The 26,643-nt window shown below is 50.8% G+C and overlaps 1 protein-coding gene across 3 annotated transcripts in view; it reads left to right on the top strand.

Moving 5' to 3' along the window:
- Positions 1 to 26,643, top strand: part of BRWD1 (bromodomain and WD repeat domain containing 1) — a 3,236,587-nt gene that overhangs the window by 941,544 nt on the left and 2,268,400 nt on the right. The window lies entirely within an intron of this gene.

Raw genomic sequence — 26,643 nt, forward strand, 5'->3', positions numbered from 1 at the left:
TATCCATGTGAGTTTAATGAAACACATTTTTTAGTATGAGTGTCTTCATTTGGAGTCATCAAATCATCTTGATTGGTGGGAACACAATCGCCTGTCTTCACCTAGTCTTGACCTTCAATACCCCTCTACTTTTTTTCTCCACAAAAGCAGATGGGGACACAATTGCTTTTTCACTAAATCGCTTCCAATCAACTATTTTTTCTAGATTATATTCTGCTCCACCCCCTAAGCCCCCCCCCCCAGGAGACTAAGTTCAAGCAGAAAAGGGTTTATGATTCCGTTTTTTTTGTAGCCCGTCTCTTCTTTCTCCAGGAGTGTTGGGAAACATTTTTCGTTTTGCTGCTTGTCCACAATGGGACACCCTACCTTCTTCTTTTGTGTTGAACCAGTCCTGACTTTGAGGCAAGTGAAGTTTTTTTGGTCCACTTACCTTGTTGTTCTCATCTGTTTGGGGACACTGATCAGTTCCTATTGCTAATGGTGCAGGAAAACTCTGTTCTCCACAGTAAAGTCTTCTGCACATTTTTTCAGCACACATCAACTTACGTGAAGTGCCATAGGGACAATTTGTGTCCCTGTAACTTTGTTTTTGGTAACTTTCTGGTTACTTGCATGATGTGTCTAGGGTGGGCTGGTGGCAGCATACTTTTGTAGTGTTTATCTTTTTTACAGTGTCCTACACTTTTGCTTTTTACCTCTTAAAGGATTAGCACACTCAATAATTGTATTGTCCTGATTGTTTGGGCAAGTCGTTGTAAGCATACTGTGATCGGTCATCTTACCTTAGTTTTCCTCACTTTTACACAGGGGAGTTGCTAGGTCTGGAAAAGACCCGGGGCTATGCTGATGTCGGAACTGTCGGGACTGGGGGCTAGCTAGCCTTTTGGCTGTAGCTCATGAGATTCTATCCGGGGCTACAACCAAAAGATCAGGGGCTATAGCCCCCTTAGCCCCCCCCTAGCAACGCCCCTGCTTTTACACATGCAAAAACGTTGTGTTGGGCATGGCCATCTTGTGCTTATCTTATCCGTGGCTCGATCGCCCTAAATTCAAGTGCGCTTGCAGCAATAAATCAAAACACCCACCCTTGAAGCTGACATCACTTGTCCCAACGATCTGCTCCACCTATTTTCATTAAGTTCGTGGCCAGCATAGCGCAACGCGCCACATCACCCAGGTCTGCAGAAACAGGAAGATAAACAAGATAAACACAGACATCCTCACACATAGCGTACCTTCTCTTTCTTGCCCTAAATAGCATTTGCTTATAGAATATTTCAGTAATACATCAACAATAGTCTACAATGTTGCAAATGCTTTTATTTTTCAAAGCATGTTCACAAGAAATGATAAACTGCAGGAAACTGTGTTTTTTTAATTTTGCAGGGAAGTTGGAGCTGACGACCATCGCACGACTCTCGAGATACGCAGATTACGATGAACGCTCAATGTGCTTCGTCCTTGTCTTGCCATATGGCACAACATCAAAACAATTTAATGACCCCCTTGTTGCTCCATGTGGGAGAAGACATTTCTTTTTTTCACTTTCAAAGCCCAACGCTCTTGCTTCTCCACGTAGCTACATCATGAATGCAGACATGTTGCTCCATATTGCCGGAAACGCTAATCGACATTTAGGGCCATATCGATCGTCCCACGTAAAGCTGATGGAAAAAATACTGCTTATGGTAATCCTCCTTTCTCCAGCATGGGGTCTGGCATGGATTCACATGCTCATGAATATTCCCCGTTGTCAGGCTGGGAATCCTTGGTAAAGAAAAAATCAGTATCAGTTTTGTTTCTGATCTGTCTTTCTTAGTAGTAACCATCACTGGTCTCTGGGTCATACTGCCCCCAGCCAATGACTGCCCTCTCCCTAAGCCCCGCCCCTGGCAGCCATCCTCAGATTTTTACCACACGTTCAAGTGTTGAGAGTCCTCGTACTATAGCTCTCGAGCTTTTACTGCGTTTTGTGAGTTAAATCTCTCATTTTTTCGGTCAATCGAGCCTCAAGCTCCACCGTTTCTACTTCAGATCAACGGGGACCCGTTTCGGAATTTTCTATGCCCCTTAAGGGTGAAGTTTTTGTCGAGTACGCTTCTTGGAGGATTCCAGAAGTTTCTGAGGCCTACCTCATAGACCTGTCCCAGGAAAAAGGATGCTCGTCAACCAGATCCAAGCGGTTTAGGAACTGCCCTGGATGCGGATTACAGAATGTGTTCAAGGAGGACGAGCTTTCTAGATGCCTCTACTGCCTTCATGAAGACAAGACACACGTGGAGAAGGACTGTGCGTTTTGCATGAACATGACGGATCGGACTATGAGGGCTCGTCGGACCCGTCTCGCCAACTGGCTGGAAGGAAAGAGCCCAGCAGGTGAGAAGTAGTAGTCCGAGCGGTCTTCTCCATCCTGTGAGGGCGCTCCGGCGACAGGGGCCCAACAAAAGGCAAAGCACCGCGAGTCTGCAGGCACCCGGAGCGCCGAACAGTCGGGCTCCTCGGCTGCCAGGCAGGGTGCACCTTCACTGGCGCCATCAACCACGAGCCAATGCTCTGGCTCGGGGAAGAGAAAATCCGAGAACCCGGCTAAGCTTCTGGAGAGGCACCGGTCGATCTCGAAGGAACCAGCCGAGAGGAGCGAGGCGGTGACCCTCCCTCCGAGGTGAAGGCCTCAAGCACTCACAAGGTGGTGAAGGCCTTGATTCACCCGGCTAATGCCTCTATCAAGGTAGTCGTGATGGCCCTGGCGAAGCCTGTGGAGGCTACCCCAGTGGAGGCGACCTCGGGGCCCAGAGTTTCCCTGCCACCGCGGAGGGAATCCTCTTTTCAGCCCATCGAGAAGACCCCCGTGAAGACCCCGGTGGAAAAGAGGGGCGGGCGGTGGCTGTTACGGACACAGATACAGCCTCCGAGGAGGAGCTGGTTGAAGTCGAGGAGGTCCGGTCCCACGGGAGTAAGCCCGACGAGGAGGACGAAGAGAGCGACGGTGGCGCCGACGAGGCTCCCGCGGAGAAGGAGCAACCATCGCACCCCGAGCCACAGGACAACTCGGTGGCCATTTTGATGCCAATCCAAACCTTATGCACGGAGATAAGGATGAGATTGCCCCTAACTCCAACGGACGACCCAGCAGGACCGGGCACGTCGGGAAGCCCTCCAAACAAGAGGAGAGTTCATCCACCCCTGCCCTTCCAGCCCTCACGGCCCTCTCAGCCTTTATCTCCTTCCCCAGTCCCTGGGGATGACACGGGAACAGATACGGCCACGACGGGGACAGATGACAACGAAATTGGCTCCTTCCATGCCATGATTGCCAGGGCATCCAAGCTTTTTTAGCTCTGCCCTGAAGAACAGAAGAAGGAAGGCTTCCTCTACCAACGGCGCAAGCCCAAGAGGAAGACAGTCCTCGCGGTGCCGTTGCTGGATGACATCTGGGACGAGGGACTTGCTCTTCTGAAGAACCTGTCCATGACGCCTGCCAAGAGGGACCGTTGCCAGAAGAAGTACCGGTTCTCCAGCATGGGGTCTGGCATGGATTCACATGCTCATGAATATTCCCCGTCGTCAGGCTGGGAATCCTCGGTAAAGAAAAAACCAGTATCAGTTTCGTTTCTGATCTGTCTTTCGTAGCAATAACCAATCACTGGTCTCTGCGTCATACTGACCACAGCCAATGACTGCCCTCTACCTAAGCACCGCCTCTGGCAGCCATCTTCAGATTTTTACCGCACGTTCATGTGTTGGGATCCTCGTGCTATTGCTCTCGAGCGTTAGTGCTATTTTTTCGCGCTTTTCACAAAAAACTTCGATTCTTCGGTCAAAAGAGCCTCAAGCTCCACCGATCCTACATCCGATCAACGGGGACCCGTGTCGGATTCGTCTGTGCCCCTCAAGGGTGAAGATTTCGTCGAGCTACACTTCGGAGGACTCCAGAAGCTTCTCAGGCCCGGTCTCGGAGATGGCCCAGGAGAAGGGAAGCTCGACGCCCGGAAAGCTGTTCAGGGTCTGCCCTGGATGCCAGCTGCAGAACGTCTTTAAGGAGGACGAACACTCTTTCTGCCTTTACTGCCTTCATGAGGACAAAACGCACGTGGAAAAGGACTGTGCGTTTTGCGGCAACATGTCGGAACGGACCATGAAGGACCGTCATCAACGTCTCGCCAACTGGCTGGAGGGTAAGAGCCCGTCTGGCGAGAAGAAGAAGAAATCCGAGCGGTCTTCTAAGACCTTTGAGGGCGCCCCGGTGACGGGGGCCCAACATAAGGCCAAGCACCGCGAGTCCGCTGGCACCGGGAGCGCCGAACGGTCGGGCTCTACGGGCGCCAGGCAGGGCGCACCCTCCCCGGCGCCATCAACCACGAGCCAACGCTCTGGGTCGGGTAAGAGGAAGGCCGAGCACCCGGCGAAGCTCCTGGAGAGGCCCCGGTTGAGCTCTAAGGCAGAGGAGGAGCGTGGCAGTGCCCCCTCCCTCAAGGATAAGGCGGTGAGCGCACCTAAGGTGGTGAAGGCCTTGATCCATCCGACCAAGCCCTCTATCGAAACGGTCGCGGCGGCCCTGGCCCAGCCTGTGGAGGCTGCACCAGTGGTGGCGACCTCAGGGCCCAGAATCTCCCTGCCTCCTCGGAGGGAGTCTTCTTTTGTGCCCATCGATAGGACCCCCGTGAAACCCTCCGTGGGGAAGAAGGGGGGGCAGGGCGTCGTCGTAGATTCGGCCTCAACCTCAGAAGAGGAGCTGATCGAGGTCTTAAGCCACGGCCTAGGCGTGGAACAAGACCAGCCCGTCGGAATGGGCCCCGACGCAGGTGACGACGACGACATCGTCGAGGATACCGACGGGGCCCCTGCTCGCCCGTCGGATTCCCCTCTGCCAACGCCGCGAGACAACTCGGCGGCCATTTTGTTGGCCATACAGTCCTTATGCACTGAGATAAGGACGAGGCTACCGTTACCGACGGAGGAACCTCTCCCGTCGGGGGATCCAGAACCGGGACCTTCTGGTGTTCCCCCTACCAAGAAAAGAAGGATCCATCCTCCACCTCCTTTTCAACCGTCGCGCCCCGTCCAGCCCTCCTCCCCATCCACCCGAGGGGATGATACGGGGACTGACACGGCAGCGACGGGTACGGACGACGAGGCATACGACGAGGATTTTCCGTCGTCGCCTCCCACCAGGGCTTCTCCGCCCGACGAGATCGGATCTTTCCACTCCATGATCTCCAGGGCTTCCGAGCTTTTCCAACTCTGCCCTGAGGAGAAGAAAAAGGAAGGCTTCCTTTATCAGCGGCGCGAGGCCAAGAGGAAGACGGTCCTCGCAGTGCCTCTGTTGGACGACATTTGGGATGAGGGCCTTTCCCTCCTCAAGAACCCTTCCACGACGCCAGCTAGAAGAGACCGGTACGAGAAGAAGTACCGGGTCCCAGACACGGCCCCCCTATGCCTCCGGGCGCAGCCTACCCCGGACTCCGTCGTCTCCGCGGCAGCCAGGAAGAAAGCGGGGGGGGGTGCGGCCTCCACATCGACTTCCCCGCCGGACGGCGAGGGAAAGAAATTGGATACTATGGGACGTAGTCATCTCGTCGGCAGCGACGACGATTAAAGCGGCCAACGCCTTGGCTATCGTGGCCCGCTACGACAGGGAGCTCTGGTACAAGATGGCTCCCCTGCTGGATTTTCTGCCGGACGACAAGAGGGCGGAGGCCCTTGAGATCCTCCAGGAAGGTGAAGTGGCTTCGGACCACGCCATCACCGTGGCGACGGACATCGCCGACGCGGGGTTCCGCCAGCTGGGCAACGGCGTTTGCCTTCGACGTCGTGGATGGCTCAAAGCTACGGACTTTCGGCAGGACGTCCAGACCAGAGTCCTGGACATGCCCTTCGACGGGAACAACCTGTTTGGGAAGACGGTGGACGATTCCCTCTAGGCCATCAAGGCGGATACTGAGACGGCCCGGGCCCTTGGAGTCCTGCAGCAACGACGGACGCCCTTTCGGAGCGGCGGAGGCAAGGGCGCCTCCAAAGGTTCCGGCGGCGGTTTCTCTTCCTACCGTCAAGCGGCCCGCTCGTCGTCGCAAGAGGCCTACAGAGGACGAGGCAAGTCTAGCGGACCCCGCCGTCGTCGCCAAGGAGGTCAAGGCGGCAAGGCCGCGTCCAAGCAGGATTGAACCGGCCGTGGGGTCGGGCCCCCACCGAAGCACCCCGGTGGGAGGCCGGCTGGCGGGCTTCGTCAGCGTGTGGGAGTCCATCTCCACCGACCGTTGGGTGCTGGACGCCCTGGCCCGGGGCCACGCGCTCGAGTTTCAAAGAAGGTGCCCGCGCGTCCCCCCCGTGGCCAGTAAAGAACTTCACGTCCCTCAACTTCTCCTGGAGATAAAGGCGATGCTCAGGAAGGGCGCCATCGAACTCGTCCCAAAGAGGCTTCGGGGCTCCGGAGTCTACTCGCGATACTTCCTCGTGAAGAAGAAGACGGGAGGATGGCCCCCCATCCTAGACCTGCGACGGCTGAACAAGTTCATCAAGGCGCAGAAGTTCCGGATGGTCACCCTACAGCACGTCCTGGGTCAACTGGAGGAAGGAGACTTCCTATCGTCGTTGGATTTGGAGGATGCCTACTTCCACATTCCAATCCTAAAGGGGCACCGAAAATTCCTCAGGTTCGTGGTCCAAGGGCGTCATTACCAGTTCAAAGCCCTTCCCTTCGGACTACGGTCGGCACCCAGGGTATTCACCAAGTGCCTCGCACCGGTGGCGGCGCAGCTGCGCCGCGAGGGGATTCACGTCTACCCCTACCTGGACGACTGGCTCATCCGCGCCAAGACGAAGGAGCTCGCCGTGGTCCACACAGCAAGGACCGTCCAACTCCTCACGGACCTGGGATTCTCCGTGAACTACGCCAAATCCCACCTGGTGCCCGCGCAAGTCGCACTGTTTCTGGGAGCGAGGCTCGACACTGGCCTCCCCGTCGGAGGAGAGGACCAGGACCATCTTGGGCAAAGTGCAACGGATGTTGGTGGCCGACGCGGCCAAAGTGAGATCCATCAAGTCCCTCCTCGGGATGATGTCTTCCTGCATCTACCTCATTCCCATGTGCAGGCTCCGGATGCGCCCGTTGCAAGAATTCCTGGATGCGCGCTGGATCCAGACGACGGGCAGCTTCGAAGAAAGGATCAAGCTCGACGAGAGTTTCCGACGAGCGATACGGTGGTGGGGCACCCGCGCGCATCTGACGGCGGGCATGGACTTCCAGACCCCAGCCCACCAGGAGACTGTGACCACGGATGCCTCCCTGGAAGGGTGGGGAGCGCACACCGAAAATCTGCACGCGAGGGGACTCTGGCTCCCGACGGAGAAGTCCCTGCATATCAACGTCCTGGAGCTCCGTGCAGTGTTTTGGGCCCTCAGGTCCTTCCTTCCGTCCCTGAAGGGCAAGGTGGTGAGGATCTTCACCGACAACACCACCACCATGTTTTACATCAGGAAACAGGGCGGAACCAGGTCCCCAGCGCTGTCCAAGGAGGCGCAGGACCTGTGGCATTGGGCCGTCGCCCAAGGGATTTTTCTGGTGCCGTTTCATCTGGCAGGGATAAAAAACACCATTGCCGACTCACTCAGCAGGGAGCTGCGCTCGTGCCACGAGTGGGAACTACGGCAGGAACTGGTGGATCGCCTCTTCCGACGGTGGGGCACACCCCAGATCGACCTGTTCGCGACGGCTACGAACACCAAGTGCCGGAGGTTCGCCAGCAGGTTTCCCCAGACGAGGAGCATGGGCGATGCTTTCTCGTTCCCCTGGGAGAGGTCACGGTGCAGGATGATCCTCGTCGCACCTGCGTGGCCGAGGCAGATATGGTTCCCGGACCTTCTGGACTTGTCAGCGTCTCCGCCGATCAAGCTGCCGGCGGACGCGGATCTACTCTCCAGGGAAGGAGGCGCCATCCTCCACCACGACCCGAAGTCGCTGAACTTGCAGGCCTGGCTCCTGCAGCGCTAGAGTTTGGAGGATACGACATACCGGCCGATTGCAGAGAGGTTCTTGCAAAGGCCAGGGCGTCCTCGACTCTTAAATGCTACGGACACAAATGGAAGAGGTTCTCTGTCTGGTGCCACGCACAGAAGATTAACCCTCTACGGATTACGGCTCCCCAAGTACTGCCGTACCTGCTGACGCTGGCCAAAGCTGGACTGGCACACGCGTCCATCAAGATTCATCTTGCTGCGATCTCCCGATACACCAGAACCACGGGGCGGACGTCCTTGTGGTCTCATTGTCTGGTGAAAGAGTTCATGAAGGGACTATTCGGATCGTTCCCGCCGGTGAAGGCTCCGGCCCTGGCGTGGGAGCTCAACGTGGTGCTGACCAAGCTCATGGGACCTCCGTTCGAGCCTCTGCACTCGGCACCGTTGAAGTTTCTATCGTGGAAAACAGCTTTTCTTGTGGCCATCACCTCCGCACGACGAGTGGGAGAGATCCAGGCCCTTTCCTGCAAGGCCCCGTACTTGACTTTCCACGACACGAGGGTAGTGCTCAGGACGCACCCCTCCTTCATGCCCAAGGTACCGTCGGACTTCCATCTCAACGAACCCTTGGTGTTACCTGTGTTCTTCCCGTCGCCTTCGTCGCCGGCTGAGAGGACTTTGCACTCGCTGGATGTAGCTAGAGCGCTGAAGTTCTACGTGGACCGCACGAAGGGTTTTCGGAAGACGTCACAACTCTTTGTGAACTTTGGACCTGTCAATCAGGGGAAGGCTCTCTCGAAGGCTTCCATCTCCAGATGGCTCTCCGGCTGTATCATGTACTGTCACCGGTTGGCAAACCGACCGCTGCCTGGCCGTCCGAGAGCCCATTCCACCAGAGCGATCGCAGCTACAACGGCGTTCCTATCTGGTGTGCCCCTGCTGGACATATGCAGGGCTGCTACGTGGAGGTCGACGCACACCTTCACGAAATTCTACTGCGTCGACCGGGATTCCAGGGAGGAGTCCAGGGTCGGCCAAGCAGTGCTGCGCAACCTGTTCGCCTGAGGTGGGCCTGGTGAGGAGGTAAGATGCTTAATGTTGAGTTGATGTGATGCTTAATGTTGAGCCTTTGCCACCTCCCGTGGTTGTGCATGTGTGTACTGCTATGTATTCTTTATTCATGAGCATGTGAATCCATGCCAGACCCCATGCTGGAGAAGGAACAAGTAACTTACCTGTAACTGTTGTTCTCCAGCATGGGTCTGGCATGGATTCACATGCGAACCCTCCCGCCTACCCCTCTGCGGCTCTTCACTTGGTCATACTGCCACTTCACGTGCTTCCAAATCTGAAGATGGCTGCCAGAGGCGGTGCTTAGGTAGAGGGCAGTCATTGGCTGTGGTCAGTATGACGCAGAGACCAGTGATTCGTTATTGCTACGAAAGACAGATCAGAAACGAAACTGATACTGGTTTTTTCTTTACCGAGGATTCCCAGCCTGACGACGGGGAATATTCATGAGCATGTGAATCCATGCCAGACCCATGCTGGAGAACAACAGTTACAGGTAAGTAACTTGTTCCGTCTGCAACGCCGCCCCTTTGTGCCTTAGGGCACAGCCGAGCCCGGATTCGGTCATCTCAGCGGCGGCCAAGAAGAAAGCGGCGGGGGCATCGGCTTCAACTTCCCCACCGGACGGCCTGGGAAAGAAACTGGACGCCATGGGACGACGAGTCATCTCGTCGGCGGCGATAGCGGTTAAGGCGGCCAACGCCCTTGCGATTGTGGCACGCTACAACAGGGAGATGTGGTACAAGATCGCCCCCTGTTGGACTTCCTACCGGAGGGCATAGGCCCTGGAGATCCTGCAGGAAGGTGAGGTGGCGTCGGACCATGCCATAACGGTAGCCACAGACATTGCCAACACCGGGTTCCACCAGTTGGGCAACGGCGTTTGCCTTCGACGGCGGGTGTGGCTCAAGGCAACAGATTTCCGCCAAGACGTGCAAACCAAAGTTTTGGACATGCCCTTCGACGGGAGCAATCTGTTCGGAAAGACAGTGGATGAGTCACTTCAGGCCACCAAGGCCGACAGACAGCTCGGGCCTTGGGGGTTCTGCAGCAATGATGGCCGTCCTTTTGGAACTCCAGAGGCAAACAAGGTGCCTCCAAAGGATTTGGCGGTGGCTCCTCGACATACCGTCAGCTGGCCCGCTCCTCGTCGCAAGAAGCCTACATAGGACAGGTGGATCTCGCTGTTGTCACCAGGGAAGCCAAGGCGGCAAGGCCTCTACCTGCCGTAGCTTTGGGCCCCCACCTGAGCACCCCGGTGGGAGGCCGGTTGGCAAAGTTTGTCAGCGTGTGGGAGTCCATCTCCACCGACCGTTGGGTGCTGGATGCCCTGGCCCACGGGCACACTCTCGAATTTCTAAAAAAGTGCCGCCGCATTCCTCCCGTGGCCAGGAAGGAAAACCACGTCCCTCAGCTGCTGTTAGAAGTAAGGGTGATGCTCAAGAAAGGAGCCATCGAGCTTTTCCCAAAGAGGCTTTGGAGTGTACTCAAGATACTTCCTCGTCAGAAAGAAGACAGGAGGATGGCGTCCCATCCTGGACCTGTGTCGATTAAACAAATACACCAAGGCGCAGAAGTTCCGGATGGTCACCCTCCAGCACGTGCTGGGCCAGCTGGAGGAAGGCGACTTCCTATCGTCGTATTTGGAGGATGCGTACTTTCACATCCCCATTCTAAAAGGACACCGAAGGTTTCTCAGGTTCGTAGTCCAAGGACGGCACTACCAATTTAAGGCCCTCCCATTCGGATTGAAGTCAGCGCCCAGGGTATTCACCAAGTGCCTAGCACCAGTGGCGGCGCAACTGCGCCTGCAGGGGATCCACATCTAATCTGGACGATTGGCTCATCCGATCAAGAACAAGGGAACTCGCCGTCAAGCACACAGCAAAGACCGTCCAGCTTCTCACGGACCTGGGATTCTCCATTTTCCCCAAATCCCACCTGGTTCCATCGCAGGTCGCACTGTTTCTGGGAGCCAGCCTCGCCATCGGAGGAAAGGACAAAGGCCATCCTGGGCAAGGTGCAGCGTTTGCTGGCCACGGAGGTGGCCAGGGTGAGGTCCATCAAGTCCCTTCTCGGAATGATGTCCTTGTGCATCTACCTGGTGTGCCTATGCAGGCTTCGGAAGCACTCCCTACAGGAGTTCCTCGACGCCCGTTGGATGCAAGCGGCGGGCAGCTTCGAGGACAAGATCCCGCTCAACGAGGGTTTCCGGCAAGCAACTCGGTGGTGGGGCACACGTGCGCATCTCGCGGCAGGCACGGACTTTCAGACCCCAGCACACCAGGTGACGGTGATGACGGATGCCTCCCTGAAAGGGTGGAGAGCGCCCACCGGAGATCTTCACACAAGAGGCCTTTGGCTCCCGGAGGAGAGGCCACTCCACATCAACATTTTGGAGCTCCGAGCAGTGTTCTGGGTCCTCGGGTCGTTTCTCCCGTCCCTCAGGGGCAAGGTGGTGAGGATCTTCACCGACAACACCACCACGATGTTCTACATCTAGAAGCAGGGAGGAACCAGATCCCCAGCTCTATCCAAGGAAGCCCAGGATCTGTGGCATTGGGCCGTTGCCCAGGGGATGTTTCTGGTATCCTTTAATCTAGCAAGGATTTTCCCCAGCCGAGGAGCATGGGCGATGCTTTCTCGTTCCCCTGGGATGGCCTGTTCCTGTATGCATTGCTACTGCGACTCATCAATCAACTCAAGAGGTCCCGTTGCAGGATGATCCTCGTCGCACCGGCGTGGCCGAGACAGATCTGGTTTCGGACCTTCTGGACTTGTCAGCGTCCCCCCCAGTCAAACTGTTGACGGACGCAGATCTTCTCTCCAGAGAGGAAGGTACCATCCTTCATCACGATCCGGTGTTGCTGAACTTGCAGGCCTGGCTCCTGCAGCACTAGAGTTTGGGGGGGGTAGGATATCCCGGCAGACTGCAAGGAGGTTCTTGCAAAGGCCAGGGCGTCCTCAACTCTCAAGTGCTACGGACACAAGTGGAAGAGGTTCTCTGTCTGATGCCGTGCACAGAAGATTAACCCTCTGCAAATTACGGCTCCCCAAGTGCTGCCGTACCTGCTGTCGCTGGCCATGGCGAGGCTAGCTCACGCTTCCATCAAGATCCACCTTGCGGCGATTTCTCGTTACACCAGAACTACGGGACGGTCATCCCGGTGTTCTCATCGCCTGGTGAAGGAATTTATGAAGGGACTTTTCCGATCATTCCCACCGGTGAAGGCTCCGGCCCGGGCATGGGAGCTCAACGTGGTGCTGACCAGGCTCATGGGGCTGCCTTTTCGAACCTCTGCATTCGGCACTGTTGAAATTTCTGTTGTGGAAAACAGCGTTCCTTGTGGCCATCACCTCCGCACGACGAGTGGGAGAGATCCAGGCCCTATCCTGCAAGCCTCCATACTTGACTTTCCACGAGATGAAGGTGGTGCTGAGAATGCACCGCTCCTTCAGGCCCAAGGTGCCGTCGGACTTCCACCTCAACGAGCCCTTGGTGTTGCCTGTTTTCTTCCCGTCGCCTTCATCGCCGGCCGAGAGGCCTTTGCACTCGCTGGATGTAGCTAGAGGCTGAAGTTCTACGTGGACCGCACAAAGAGTTTTCGGAAGACATCACAGCTTTTTGTGAACTTTGGACCTGTGAATCACAGGAGGGCCCTCTCGAAAGCCTCCATTTCCAGATGGCTCTCAGGGTGCATCATGCACGGTCATCGGTTGGCAAACCGACCGTTGCCCGGCCGTCCGAGAGCCCATTCGACCAGAGCGATCGCTGCTACTACGGCGTTCTTGTCTGGTGTGCCCCTGCTGGACATCTGCAGGGCTGCTACGTGGAGGTCGACGCAAACCTTCACGAAATTCTAATGCGCCGACTGGGATTCCAGGGAGGAGTCCAGAGTCGGCCAAGCAGTGCTGCGCAACCTGTTCGCCTGAGGGTGGGCCTGGTGAGGAGGTAAGAGTTACTTAATGTTGAGTTTATGTAATGCTTAATGTTGAGCCTTTGCCACCTCCCATGATTGTGCATGTGTGTACTGCTATGTATTCTTATATTCATGAGCATGTGAATCCATGCGAGACCCCATGCTGGAGAAGGAACAAGTTACTTACCTGTAACTGTTGTTCTCCAGCATGGGTCTGGCATGGATTCACATGCGAACCCTCCCTCTGCGGCTCTTCACTTGGTCATACTGCCACTTTACGTGCTACCAAATCTGAGGATGGCTGTCAGGGACGGGCTTAGGGAGAGGGCAGTCATTGGCTGGGGGCAGTATGACCCAGAGACCAGTGATTGGTTACTACTAAGAAAGACAGATCAGAAACGAAACTGATACTGATTTTTTCTTTACCGAGGATTCCCAGCCTGACGACGTGGAATATTCATGAGCATGTGAATCCATGCCAGACTCATGCTGGAGAACAACAGTTACAGGTAAGTAACTTGTTGCCTGTTGATTGAAGAAGCCATCGGCTGGCACCTGGAAGCTATTGCAAAAGTCAGTACGGTACAAAGTATCTGTGAACAAAACGCAATAAAAATGCATTTCGGTAGCCGATCTTTATTTTAACATAACAAGTTACTGTACAACTCCTAACTGTTTGAAACCTAAGCATAAGCGCAAAACAACCAATATTTAACACAAAAATGAAAACCATGTGTACTACTTGAGACCACGAGTTGCGTACAATTTGAGCGCTGTGAAGTAGGTATAGCTCACAATGGGATGGAGAAAACGAAGAACACACATAGCAAGCATTCAGCTTGAACCCCAGATATTATCATAATGAAGCTTGCAAGATTACTGTTCGAAAAGCGATCACAGTGCACACGGACAACGTTTACCCTACCGTCAATTAGTTATTATGCATACAGCACCCTACTCGTTTTTAATCCCAATAACAATTTTATGTAAAATTGAAGTTGCATAATTTCTGGAAATTCCATGGTTAGTTTCTGTTGATGAGCAACCGCTCTGTACGATGTATCGCACACTTTCACACTAACTTGGCAGTACATGTCAGCTCTCAATATATTCAAAGTTTCCCCACAGCTTATGCCTTTTGAGCAAATGCTGCCTTGCGTTCAAGGCCAAATTACAATCAGACACTTGTCCTTTTCAAAGGCATAGCCGTTTAGCTTTCGATTTTGGCAAATAATATGGGGGGAAAAAAATGAAACGGCATTTATACGGTACAGTGCTTCAGAACAGGAAGGGCAGCTTGAAACATCCATGTAAAGATGTTACGCCACGTTAACGCGTCAACATTCACAAATTGTGTGTGTTGATGCAACGCACAAGTGTTTATCAGCCCTCATAGGAAATTCGAAATACAGCTAACCTCACCTTCCTCCAGAACTGTTTCATTCAACCAAGTGGATTATCTGTTGATGGAGTAGCTGGCTCTAGCATAGTCTTGTGTCTTTCGCAGTGTAACTTGTGAGAGTTAGATAGACCTTAGCATTAGCTACATGGAGAGATGATCCTAGCTTGCACACACTGCAATCAATAGACGGATGAGTAAAAAAAAACAATTGTAGCCTTCCGCCCTCTATGTAATACTGTTATGGAAACTGTGTTCCAAAAGGTGCCTGGGTCAGCCCTCTCTGTAACTATCGTGCAAGAGAGGTGACCTAGCACATCCCTGAGCAGTGTGTCATGTTTTTGAAATGGCAGTAGCTGGTGAAAGTGCATGATCGTGCAGCTGAATGAAGAAACAGTTCTTCTTGGGATGTCTCTGTCAAGTCAGGAAGGGGCATGAGGCATTGAAGAATTGGTTCCCACTATTCGTGTAGGGTTTGCCCTTGGCATCAGATCAGTTTTCAGAAGGTTGAGCATAGGCGCACGCACTGCGGAAGTGCCTGTGAAGTGTCTGTGTCTGGACCGGAGGCTGCTTCACTGCGGAACTACTATTGTTACATGAGGATTAATTAACCTGTGGCTCCGCCTCTTTTATCCCGACTTCCTACAAAGGCAGTTGTGTACCATTGTACCAGACAGCTTATTGTTGAGTCCAGTCATTGGCACTAGCTGATTTTTATTTATTTATTTTTCTTCAGCTCATGTGATTGTAACTTCCAGCAGTGTTGTTGCTGCATCTCACCCCTAGTGGATGAACCTGCGTGGTCAGTGCTCAGCTAGCGAGGTAGATGATGTTTCATTCGATTACCCGACTTGAGCACACAAAACTGTTACGAGAGGTGTTGCATCGCCCAGAGGCTCAAAGACTGCAGGCTCGTAATACAGGGCTGGTGTGCAAGTGGGTGTCCTTATACATTTCATATGACAGTAGCACACTGTGTATGAATGATTGCTTAGTTGATCAGGTTGGCCCCAAGAAGCCTGTGAAAACCGGTAGAACCCAGCTATAAGACCTGCTAAAACTCGCCAATTGACAAAGTGCAAGTTTTTAAGCTTGTCTAACTTTGGCAAAGTAAATTGCTGACTTGTGAATGAAGTGAACCGGACATTCTAAGACGACCACACAAGTCTTAATTTTGCATACGCAGAGATGGTGCTGCTGAACAACATTAGAGCCAAAAGTGAGACAACCGCCGCCTGGTCGCCACCATTAGAAGGGAATCACAGTTTTAGTAAACTGGTATAGCATCACTCTGCTAATATCACACGATGGCTGAGGATAATTGCAGTAGTGATCTATCAGCGATAATTGTGAGCAAAGATATGAAATCAGAGACCAAATTGAAACCGCGCGACCGCCGCTTATGCCCTGCTCAAATGATCACACACTCAGACAAACAAATGGTCACCCGAAAAATGACTGACTACGATTCTAAAATTAGCACACCCACCATTGCTGAAGTTGAGCCGGCTGTACTCGAAGTGACGAATGAACTCCAATCAGCCCTCGGCTGTCTTGGGTCAAAATGAGTAAATCACTTGGTATTACCTGTCAGCGCCAGCAGGAATACAGAAGTCATAGATGTTGATCTGTTAACATCATCTGAGGTATCCAGTGTTCCAGAACCATGTTTGGTCCAAGTTGGGAACACAGAGAGGTGGCAATATGAGTAATGACGTAAAATTGCAACCACGCATTCCAACTGGCCCTAAATTGGACACACCTACCACATTACTTATGCCTGCATGTGGACAGGTGCAAGAGACAGTAGGCACCCCGATTTCTATACCTACGGTCACCACGGCAGCCCAAATACATGCACCTATTCAAAATGAAACCAGCCTGTCGGCGTCAGTGCACGAGCAAAACTATTTGAACATGTGTATGTATGAGATGGAACTTGAGTATATGGGAGCTCTACTCGATAACTCTGAGCATATCAGAGCTCCCGATGATACTCGATACATACCCCCAAAAATGAACCCATAATTGATTAGTTCATCCATATACCTATAAGTGTTCATAGTACGGAGGTTGACAAAATTGTTTTACAGGGTACTCACTTTAGGCACATTAGAGCCTGTAGTGGCCACGTTGGAAAATGGGAGTAATTATACTGCTAATGTTGAAGTGCCTAAGGTGGCTAATATAGCTAGAACCCAGGTTGCAAGTGGCACCATATCAACGTATGAAGAATGCCAGATTAAAACAGTGAGATCAGATAGAACATAAAGTTTAGATTTCAGATTAAATGTTTCAAGCATTTGAGCGTTTATTAACAACTTGGATTGATAAATGTAGTTCATTAGAAATTAAGATTGACCACCAATCCCTACTGCTACATAAGCGTATAAACAGAGGTAGGAAAACTATGCAAGATCAACCAACCAATACTGAAACATCTAGTGCTTCCCAACCCCAAAATGTGCTCCAAACGCCCCTCATCTTCTCGGCAAAAGTAAATGAGCGCGAGACGATTGCTACCAAAGGCACCAAGAGAATGAATTTAAATATAAAAAACATAAATCGGAAAAAGAAAGTGGTATCACAGGCAGTAATGTATGCTAAAAGACCACGAGGCAGTCAAGGAATTAATACACCTGCACCGTTGGGTGCACCTGTAACAATAGTGATACCAGCCAATGGCACTAAGAGGTTAAATAGTAATGTACCTGCACAGTCATAGCATTGGAAACAACAATTGTGTAATAAATGACGACGTTGGAATAGCTAGCACTCAGGATTCGGACGAGTAAAATATACCCGTGAGTAAGACCAAAGAAGCACACACCTGACAGCCTAACATCACAGATCTATGGCCTATAATGAAGGAACAACTGGAAGCCAAACTACCTCACTCACAAAAAGACAATGAGCCATTGAAAAGTGACAATTCACTACAGGTAATACAATTACGCCCTTGAATAGGTCAGCGATATTAAGGTTATTCCATAATTGTCGCACCTTGAAACACTTGTGTATTGGCGCGTTATAAATGCCATATCATATATCAATATCGTTCCGCTACGTGTTACTGTTTCTGGTGACATGCATCTAGTTGACCAAGTAGATCATAGTCAAAATAACATCACAAATGTGGGATTTAAATCGGCTGCCCTTTTGGACTATGTCATGTCTTATCAAGACGCCTTCTTTAAAATGGGGATATACTAGTACAATCTCACAGATACCTGTGAGTAAGGCACAACTGTCCTGTAATAATCCTGACCCCAAAACTAGAGCAACCTTGAAAGATTTTGCCAAGGAACAGTGGTGTTAGGAACACAATCCCAGACAGGGTGCGTGTTGATATTAATGATATGCAGCAATGCAGTTGTAGACGTTAAAACCTGCCCTAATGGTCCATTGTCTGATAGATCTCCTACTTGTGACGGACCACCTAATAACCTCCAACCAAATAAAGTGATGAGGCAGCCTAACACAGAACAGGTAGATCTCGATGATGCTGTGCGTGGATACTGGCAATGGCTCCCCACAATTTTTAAAATGCACTTTGCGCACATGTCTCGATGACATTGATTTAATTCTATCGTGGAACACCAGAGGCTTTGCCCACATTTTTAGTGAGGGAGGACTAACTTCTCATTTCTCCAATGACTCCATAGCCTGGATCAAATCCTTCCTGTCAAACCGCACGATGAGTCTTCCCTGTGGCTGCAGCGGCCAATCCTACCGCAGTAACCTGCGCAGTGCCCCAGGGCTCATGCAGATCTACCAGCCATGTACAACGCATTTACCAAAGCTCTTTTTGACAAACTGGATAATTTGGGTGTCACATACACAAACTACGCTGATGACACCCAAACACTAATCCTGATAACAGGGGACTACACAACTGATATGAATGCCTTAAATGCTATTTATCTCACGGTCCAAGCTTGGATGGCCCAGAATGAGCTCTGTCTCAATTATAAGATGGAGAATCCTCATCATGGGCCGCCAAGCCAAACTCACAAATCTGTCCCCACTATACTAATCCTTCAATATTGATGGAAACATCATAAAAACAGCTAAAGATGTAAAGACACTAGGAGTCTATCTTGACTCCTCCCTCGCCCTATCTCGCCAAGTAAACGCTATTACATCGGCCTCCGCTTACACAGCGAAACTCATCACATCCTGCAGACCGTATGTTACAAAAGAGAACTGCATCACCCTGGCTAGAGCTCTAATTTTCTCCAGGATAGATTACTGCAAAGCCATCTTCGCCGTGTCCTCAATAAAAATAAAATCACAAAACTCCAAATTGTGCAGAACAATGTCGTAAGAGCTGCTCTAAATATTCCCAAAACAGATCATATTTCCACTGTCAGAAGAAACATTCACTGGCTTCCAGTGAAATAACGGGTCAAATTCAAAGTACTAACACTAGCCCACAAATGTCTTGCGAACTCGGCACCACGCTACCTCTCCCGTCTAATAAAATGGCCAGACCCACACGCACGGCATATCTCATTCAACTAACCAAGCCGAGATTAAAAAAAGAAAGAGCAGGGGGCATAAGCTTCCCAGTTATGGCAGCTAACTATTGGAACACCTTGTCACTAGCTATTAGGCTGGACCCAGCCCTTCTATCCTTCCGTAAAAAACGAAAAACTTGGCTCTTCACACAGGAGACCGAGCCACACTTCCTTCACCTACATGTAACCTAGTAGCACCCACTCCAGCCTTCATGGACTACCCTCATCCAAGTAACCATAGTCTTAAGCTATCCCTGTTTGCAAATAATGTCAACAGCTGCATCACCTGGACCACATTGCCACTATTGCATTATAGGCGAACTGCACAACCTGTAACCAAATTCTTAAGCCTGCAGAATACGTAACCAAGATCATAGACGGACAAACTTCTGTAACCATCTCACTTAGACTGCCTATAACCATAATCTTTAGTATGCTCTTTTTATGATCTGCATTATGTGTAACCAAATTCTTAAGTATAACCACTCTGCTTAACCATGCACTACTTGTAACCATATTAAGCTGATGCACCCAGTTGCCTACGGGTTAGGTGTGCAATACAAATGTAATAATAAATAACTTCTCATCTAAGCACCTATTCCGTGTTAGCACTACAAGAGACTTGGCTATGTGAGCAGGTTGCTTTTGATGGCTGTGTAACCATAGCAAAAACAGCGATGAAGGGGCCTAAGGGGAGACCAAAGGGTGGGTAATCGATATCAGTGGCAGCACCTTTGAAAATTGATGAAATCCAGTGTCCTGTGGTTCTAGCAGTAAAATTGACCCTTGGAGCAATCAGTCTGCTACTTATAAATGTATAGGATCCACTGATGAATGTGGCGACAGCTGTGAACAGCAATTCAGTGAGAGGGACTATGAAGAGAGCCAACAGAGCTGTTCCCATCTTAGAAGTAGGAGACTTCCATGCTCTCATTGAACTAAATACGACAAATCAATGTGACACAAATCAATCTGAGCCTTCTACTACCAAGATTATTGCTAGCAAGAGGGAAAAAATGAAAAATGGGCGTCACTGATGGAAGAGTATAACATGACTAGGCTGACACGTACTGCCCCGGTGACACTCCCATGGCCTACAACCGGGTAAGCGGCAAATCAGCAGCCTCCCTCGATTATAGATTTGTTAATGGAGCTAGGTTACAGCTAATTAAAGAAATGGCGATAATACATCGTAGCGAGAGCGATCACTTGCCACTATGTGTATTGTTGACACCCTTAACAAAAGCTAATCCGCAAAATGCTAAGGCAACAAATGGAATCTAGCGATCAATAGTCAAGGGAATAGAATTTGACGGAACAACCAAAAAATAGATGAGGCGTCCAACCTATCAGATTCCCTATTGATAACGTTTAATGAGACCTATGCAGATATAAATGGTAGAACTGACAGGGAAGATATTGTATTAGCCTTTGCAAGAATGACTGCTTCCATAAAACAAGCTTCAGTGGAGAGGGGTAAATATAACAATCTAGCTGAAAGAAGTAACACGAAACAGCATCGTCGCACAATAAATGATCCTGAAATATCTGCTGCTAAACGTGGCCTTCGCAAAGCTATTAGCAAAGCTGTTATTGGCCAGCCAAGCTTGAACCTGGCAAGTGAAGTTGCCTTACATGTTAGAGCACTTGAAATGCATTATCGCAAATGGCTGGCTATCCATAAAAAGAAACAGAACAAGAACATATGGAATGAAATTGCCTAATCTGCACTGGCGAAAGACACAAATCGATTCTGGGAGATAATGCGAGGCACGCAGTCTAACCGTCACTGGAGCTACTTAACCAGAGTGGGAAACACATATTGCTATGAAGGTGACACTATTCTTAGTCCAGTCCCAATCGATATCTGGACATGTCAGTCAACACCACATGACATACCAAATATCATCGACCATCTGAATAAATCCAGAGCCTCAGGCCCTGATGGTATTTGCAATACCTAGTGTGATGTCCCCTGTACCCATGATCCCTCACGCGTGTAGGTCGCTCAGATTGTTTTTTTCTGCCAAACTCGTCGGACGCATGTGAGTGGAGTTCCTTTCGGCGTACAGCCTTATCTATATTTCAATTACTGTTAGATCTCTTCCTATCCTTTATTCACCGAACGCCAAAGAACGACGCCCGTGACTATCGGAGAGACTTCCGTCGAAGACTGCTGCGACAGACCCCAGGCTTTGGAAGGCCGCCTCGGCCCAGTCACTAGGGAGAGTGGGGGAGGTCATACATACATATATATTCCCCTTTTCCTACACATATTCACCTCTGTTGCCATACCTTGACCTTATGGAGAGTACTCCGTTTAAATTCTGCCCCAAATGTAACAAGAAGTTCCCCAGGGTGGATAAACATACTGTTTGCAATTTGTGTCTCCCTCTGGACCACTTTGAGGCATCTTGTTGGGTCTGCCGACTATTTAAGCCTAAAACGGTAAAGGATCGCTCCACTAAGCGCTGGGCCCACTACGCCAGGCAGCTAGAGGCCATGTACAGAGAGGGAGCATTCAGCGATGGCAGCAACGCCACCGAATCGGAGGGTGGCAGGGCGGCTTCAGCTACCCAGGCGCAGACCCCTGACCCCATAGGACTGGCCGCCGGCCATGTTGTGGGAACCACACCCGGTGGCAAAAGCGCAACACATACATCCACCACCAAGCACATTAGCCCCATCTGAGACTCGACACGCGTGTCGAGCGATCAGCAACGGTCGGCACCTATAGAGCGGTTCACCGAATCCTTGTCCTCTGGGCCTTCCCATTTGCGGTCGCCTCACGACAAGGCCCACCCGTCCTCTGACAGAAAAGGTGTCTTCCATCAAACCGCCACCGAGACCCAGTCGTCCGACGCCCACTATAGAAACTGGATGCTGTGCGTCTAACCCTACACCCGAAATTCGACGCTCCTCGTCGGATCACGCCTCCGAGAGTCGACGCGATGCGTTGGACCAGGCGGAAGGCCCCAAAAAGCCTACTAAGACCACTTCTAGCCATGGGGGCGGGGGTAAACCCCTCAAAAAGTCATCCAAAGATGCACACACTTCTAAAGAGAAGCATAGGGAGGACACGGCTGCTAATAAATCAAAAGAACCTGTCAGCCCCCAAGACCGAAGTTATACCTCCCACAGATGAGGACCTGGGCCTTACCCCTCATTCTGTTATTATTATACCAAGCTCCAAAGAATGGAACTCTCAGGATATAGACAGAGTAATGAAAAGGATGACCTTTATGGCAGATTTTTATGAAAAAGATCCTAACTATTTTCAGAGTTATAGGAACACCCCTCCCACCTCAGCTCCTTCTGGTTCCAGGGCCGCGCCCGTCTCTCCTCGACCCCCTCTCCCTTTCAGGACTTTGTCATAGACCCCTTTGTTGTGGAGCCTTATGACCCAAATTCTTACCATGAAGAACATGACCCTCCATTTCGAGGAGGAACAGGCTGCAGACCCTTACTATGACGGGGTTGATGAAGACTAGGAGGCTGAAGATGAGCCTTAGTCCCCCCAATTCCTAAGGGCCCTCCTGTTAATGATTCTCCAGTCGATAACCAACCTCTCCTTAATGAGGTGTTGGCTAAGGCTGCTGAACACTTCCAGATAGATACACAGGAAGTTCAGGAGGACAGGGATTTCGCGGAGCAAAATCCTCGGAGACAAAAGGGCAGTAACTCAGTCCATCCCGTTACTAAAATCAGTTCAGCGCAGAATTATGCCTTCTTTGCAGACACCTTACCCCTCACGTGCAGTAAATCCATGTGTTGGGGGACAACTAAGACCAGATTCCCTGGTGGTTACCACCACTAGTAAAAGAGCGGGAACCCCATTTGCTTCCTCGGAGGCTCCTCCGGATAAGGAAAGCAAAAGAATGTATGGTCTAGGGAGAAAAGTCACTTCATCTGCGGTTTAGCAAACTAGGATAGCCAACAGTGCCACCCTCTTAGCAAGTTATAATTGCCATAAGTGGGAGTACGTATCTGCTTTGCTTTCCTCTGCACCTGAACCTTTAAAGTCCCAGTTAGTGCACGTGGCAGCTGAGGGGAGGGTGGTGTCGGGCTGCCTCCTGAAGACTAACTTCGACGCGGCTGATAATGCCGGTAGAATAATCGCTGAAGGTACGATCATTAAGAGGCATTCATGGTTAAGACAATCAGGATTCAAAACAGAAAATCAGGTGACACTTATAGACATGCCGGTCGAGCCTAACGTATTATTCTGCGAAGCCGTCGAAGATGCACTCAAAATGGCAAAAGATGGGTATGACACCTTAAAATCCCTTGGTCAACTCACCAACAAAACCTCTGGACAGAGGGGAAACAGTAATTTTCACCACTTTCGAGGCCAAAATTCCCAGAGAGGGTCAAACTATAGCCAAAATCAAGGCTCATCGTGGGGGAATTACCAGTCACAATCTTCCCAGGGCTACTCAAGAGGGCAGCACAGAGGTTGCGGGCATGGAAGAGGCAGCCCCGCTAGAGACGATACGCCACCTGCCAAACAGTGACGTTCTGCTTCAGGTCCCCTCCCATGCACCCCCGGTAGGTGGCGCATTACCAACTTAACCCACGCCTGGGAGGGGATCACCTCGGACAGATGGGTGCTGTCCACAGTGTCTGGAGGTTACTGGATCGAGTTACTAGAGCGCCCTCACAACCATCCTCCACGACAGAAAGTACACTTGCAGGAACTTCAGAATCGCCTCCTCGAGGAGATCGCAACTCTGCTATCAAAGGATGCCATAGAGGTCGTCCCGGCAAATCAGGTAAACGGGTATTTATTCAAGCTTTTTCCTTGTGCCAAAGAAAGATCTCACAATGCGCCAGTATAAGATTTGCGCCCTGCAAACAAGTATGCCGAGCCACAAAAGTTCTGCATGACTACGCTACAAGAGGTAATCCCCCTACTGAAAAGGGGTGTTTACATAGCAACACTGGATATGAACGATGCCTATTTTCATATTTCAATGTTACCAGCGCACAGAATATTCTCGTGTTTCAAGATGGCGAACCAGCACTACCAATTCAAGGGGCTGCCCTTTGGAATAGCCTTGGCTCCAAGGGTTTTCACCAAGGTACTGTTGGTGGTGGCAGCGCACCTGCGCAGGGAGGAAATCCCAGTGTACCCTTACTTGGACGACTGGCTCATTACAGGGGAGTCCCCCCTAATTTGCAGACAAAACATCCAAAGAACCATCATTCTCCTCTTTCAATTGGGCTTCTCCATCAACGAGAAAAAGTTGAGCCTTGTGCCAAGCACCTCCATACAGTTCCTAGGAGCTGTCCTAAATACTCAAGAGGTATTGGCCTTTCCGTCAGAGGAAAGAATTCGAAATTTGTTGCTGCAAACTCCTCCAATGATCTCAGGCAAGTGGTCAGTGGGAAGATCTAGTGGTCGTTTCGCCAACGCTAGTACAGCATCTTCGCTGGTGGACGAGAGAGAATCTTAACAAAAGGAAAACCCTTCTATGACCCAGAGGTTCAGGCCGTCGTCACAACAGACGCCTCCTTAACAGGGTGGGGAGCTCACTATCTTCACCACACAGCTCAGGGTCTGTGGTCTCGCAAGGTTGCTCAGAACCACATCAATCTGCTGGACCTACTAGCAGTATTCAGAGTTCTTCGGGCATTCAAACCCCTCTTATCGAACCAGTCAGTGCAAGTCCTTACAGCCAGCACAACTGCGATGTTTTACATAAAAAAGCAGGGGGGCACTCATTCTCAAAATCTGTCCAGGCTTGCCAAACAATTTTGGAAATGGACACTCAAATGGAAGATTTACCTGTCAGCCCGGCATGTTCCAGGGGAACTCAACTCGCTAGCAGACTCTCTGAGCAGAGATCCCCTTCCAGAGCAACATGAATGGCGACTACACGAAGACTTCGTAGAACGCCTCTTCTCTCAGTGGGGTTTCCCACAATAGACCTATTCGCCACAAGTGAAAACAGTCAATGCCCAGTTTTCGCGTCCAGGTTCCCCCAGCCAGGCTCCAAGGGGAACGCCCTATGGATGAACTGGTCAGGGATATTTGCCTACGCTTTTCCACATACCCTTTGAATGATGTAGGTGGTGAACAAGATACACAAGGAACCAATTACGCTTATCCTAGTTGCTCCTATGTGGGCAAGATAACCATGGTATCCACATCTGTACAAACTGGGCATGTGGGATCCCATCAAACTCCCGTGCCAGTACAACCTACTCACCCAGCATGAGGGACTTACAGTGCTCCCGCAGCCGTACTCAATGAACTTGGCAGCATGGCTCCTGAGGTCATAGAGTTCGGACATCTCAACCTGCCACAGAGATGCATGGATATCTTGAAAGAATCAAGAAAACCAAACACTAGGCAATGTTACTTTGACAAATGGAGAAGATTCGTAATTTGGTGCCAGATTAAACAAATCAACCCTATAGAATGTACTCATCACACATTCTAACTTATACGTTCCATTTGCTAGATGCAGGGTTTGTTTTTAACTCCCTAAAGGTACACCTGGCCGCCTTGTCAGCCTACACGACCTCTCACAATTAGGTCTCATGGTGGAAAATACCAGTTCATCATTTATGGAAGGGGTAAAGAGACTCCACCCTCCAATTTCTAACCCGCTGCCAGGGTGGGACCCCAATGTGGTACTCTCTAAGCTCATGGGACCCCCTTTCGAGCATATGCACAAGTCTAGTCTCAAACACCCGACTTATAAGATTGCCTTCTTAGTGGCTATCACTTCCATAAGAAGGGTCAGTGAAATTCAAGCTTTGTCAGAGCAGGATCCTTTCATTGTTGAACACAAGGACAAGCTGGTTTTACGTACTCACCCTAGGTTCTCACCTACATTCATCTTCAAATTTCATGTAAACCAGTCAATTGAGCTACCGGCTTTCTTCCAAGGACCCAAAACAGATCAATTGTTTGTCCCTGTAGCGCAGGCAGAGAAGGTGACTGCATATCTAAGAATGCCATCTCTAGGTGGATAGTCTGATGTATCCAACTGTGTTATCCCGTATAAGATAACACTGCCTTTTACGCCCAGGGCTCACTCCACAAGAGGTTCTGGAGCCACTCTGGCCTTCATTGCAAATGTCCCCTCAGACAGTATTTGCAAAGCAGCTACATGGAGCTCTGTACATACCTTCACTCCGCACTACTGCATTGACACTTGTTCCACGACAGATACCCAAGTGGGACAAGCGGTTCTAAGACATTTATTCACTCATGAACCTTCGCACATCCCACCTCCTCCTTCCACTGCTCGCTAATCTATGCACAGCATGTGATCTAAGCAGATTCCACAAGCCTCAGAAGGGATACATTACTCACCGTAATCTTATTTCTGATTCTTGTATCTGCTTAGATTCACGTGCCCCCCACCTTTCCTCCCCTCTGAGAGAAGGTGCATAAACTTGTGAGCTTGTCTATAGTATCTGCTTGGATACTTCTGTACTCATTTTTTTATTTTTTTTTTAACGGTCTCCACATCTCCCCTTATAACCATCCCTTTCCTCCAGCAAGGTAGTTTTCACTACTTGCAACTATACGCCAATTAGTTTGCCAATTAAACGTTTTTCACGAATCAAAATAAAATTTGGTTTAAAAACTGTCAAAAAGAAAGACTTTGAGCAGAGCTCTCCCTAACCCAGATTGACTATGAGGTCAGCGTCCTCCAGTTGCCTTGTTGCCAACGATCTTTTGCATCCTCTACCCCTGGCTCTTTGGCATCAAGGGAATAGTATGTGTAAAGGTAACATAACTCGAGACCTACACATTCCTGTG

The sequence above is a fragment of the Ambystoma mexicanum genome, chromosome 7p (genome assembly GCF_040938575.1).
Source record: "Ambystoma mexicanum isolate Mex_15411 chromosome 7p, UKY_AmexF1_1, whole genome shotgun sequence".
NCBI lineage: Eukaryota > Metazoa > Chordata > Amphibia > Caudata > Ambystomatidae > Ambystoma > Ambystoma mexicanum.